The sequence below is a fragment of the Anopheles arabiensis genome, assembly GCF_016920715.1.
Source record: "Anopheles arabiensis isolate DONGOLA chromosome X unlocalized genomic scaffold, AaraD3 X_pericentromeric_contig0001, whole genome shotgun sequence".
NCBI lineage: Eukaryota > Metazoa > Arthropoda > Insecta > Diptera > Culicidae > Anopheles > Anopheles arabiensis.
The window spans coordinates 420,001-422,500 of record NW_024412079.1 but is presented as its reverse complement, the minus strand read 5'-3'; the positions used below and the strand labels follow the sequence as shown (position 1 = coordinate 422,500).

At 46.8% G+C, this 2,500-nt stretch overlaps 1 pseudogene; it reads right to left on the bottom strand.

The window, feature by feature from the left end:
- The window catches only part of LOC120907017, a 9,140-nt pseudogene that overhangs the window by 3,054 nt on the left and 3,586 nt on the right, over nt 1-2,500 (bottom strand).

The following is a 2,500-nucleotide window of genomic DNA, read 5'->3' as shown; positions in this document are numbered from 1 at the left end:
AATTCTCTGTAAAGCATTTGCAATCGCCAACCATGAAGCACTGTTAAAAGCATTAGTAACATCTAATGTAACAACCGCACAATACCGTCCACTGTATCTGTTTCTACTTCTAGCTACCGAAACAATGTCCACTACCCGTTGAATCGCATCAACTGTAGATCGACGACTTCTGAAACCAAATTGGTCGTCAGACAGTCCGTTGACCTCCTCGATGTGTGCATTTAGCCGTTGCACTATGATGCGTTCTAAACCTTTACCTGCCCGTCTAGTAGACAAATGGGGCGAACTGAACCCGGTTCCCCTGGTGGTTTGTTCGGCTTCGGTATTAACACCAACCTCTGCCTTTTCCACTCATCGGGGAACTTCGCGTTCTCTAAACAGCCTTGGTAAACCCTGCAAAATGCATCGGTTGCAGTCAACATACCAACTTTCAGCGCCTCATTCGGGATACCATCTGGTCCCGGCGCCTTCTTGTTAGGTAGTCTCCTGGCAACCGCAAGAATCTCATCATTAGTTACCCTTTCAAACTCTCGTGGCTGATCGATACGATAATCAGGCCACACCGTGTTTGGGTGAGTAGGAAAAAGCTCGCTCACCACTTCCCTAAACTCGTCCAATGTCATGGTTCGGGGTCCAATCGAACCCTCGGCCACTTTCTTGAACGTATGATATACTATACCAAATGATGCGTTGTTCGCTGTTCCCAGGAACTCTTTCCACTTCCTCTGTCGGGTATGCTTGATCAATCGCTTGAGGGCATTCCGTGCCACCTTGAACTCGTCCCTAAAAGTAGAATAGAGATCAGTATTAAAAGCTCTTTGCGCTAATCGATCGCGGTGTTTGCACTCTTTGCGAAGTGCCTCAATCTCTAACGTCCACCAAAATGCACTCTTGTTAGGAGTGTACCTCTTACGTTTAGTCATCGTCGCATTGCACGCCGTGACAAGTATACGCATTAAGTCTTCGCTTGTTGTGACCTCGGTCTCAAAAGCGGCTTGCATCATAACTTCAAATATATCTTTGCTAAAATACTTGATGCTCCATCCCGTTATGGGTCGGGACAGATTACGCACGCTTTGCGTCTCAAGATCTATTCGTATTGCACGATGATCAGAGTTCATATAGCTAGATAACACCACCCACTTAAATGATCTTGCTACGGTTCGGCTCGCAAAGTAAGATCAACTACTGACGTGCGCCCTGGTCCAACATAAGTTGGGGTGCTGCCGTCGTTCAATAAAATTGCGTCAATCTGCGCAAAGGTTGATAAAACCAACTCACCTCTTCGTTTCTGGGTTTCTCCACGCTCGCCAAGTTGGTTGTTCCAACTTACTGACCAAGCGTTGAAGTCCCCCGATAACGAATTTGTGGATACCGGTTACGGCCATTACCGTGTTATCCAACATGTTCTGGAACTCTTCCATACTAAATCTAGGTGGCGCGTAAACGCTAACCACTCGCATATCACCTATGTCAACTATCATTAAACCCTTCAAAGCCTTACTGACTACCTTAACTGGTAAGTCCGCGTTAACCACTACCGCTGCTGTGTTATCGTCATTGCGTAACACTTTGACGTTGGTTGTTGCCAGATACGGATCTGCAATCAACACTATATCCGCAGATTCTTCCTAATCGTTTGCCACATTAACTGAAATGCAGCATAACTATGATTCTGGTTATGTTGTAGCAACCTAACCATTATGATCTAATCGTTCGCCTTCGGGGACACATATAACTGCCCGTTGCGTGAAGGTTCTGTGACCTCGTACCGCAATCAAACACTTGACAGAGTTGGTACAAGCTTGCTTCTTGTGTCCACTCAAACCGCATTTCCAGCACAGATTACTTCTGTCTGGTTCCCTACAATGGTAGCTCGTATGGCCTACCTTCCAACACTTATAGCATTTCTGCTCTTCCATAACCTCGCGGATATGGCATATCGACCAACCAACTTTCAGCTTTCCCAAATTCAGGAAGCTTTGAAAGTCTGGCAGCGATACGTTGATCCGTGCCCACTGCGTACCGGCCGCGCGGCCTTTCTTCATTTTGATACGATCTATTTCTATCTCGATGTTGAGCTGTGCTTTGACAGACTCCGCAACCTCCTCTGGGGTGGTGATTTCATCGAGATGCATGATCTCAATCATTTTAGAAGGAGCTAGCGTTCTCACTGACGCCTTGCCCTTCACCGCTTCCTTAACCTTTGGGGCAATTGCACTAGCAGAACTACCCTGCTTAAGTTCTAGCAACATGCCTCCATTCTGGGCCCGTCGGACCTTAGAGATTGTCTCTCCAACCGATTTAAGAGCATCGGACTGCTTCATTTCCTTGAGCAATTTCGCCAGCTCCTCGGAAGTGCAGTCCGATATCAGCAGAGCCTCAGGCCGCTTCCTGGGCTTATTCTGCTTCTTCTTGCTCTTCTTCTTCTTCCTCTTATTAATTCTACCCTCATTAATATTCGGTCCGTTTCTCGGACTTGGAATATTTTCCACCGCTT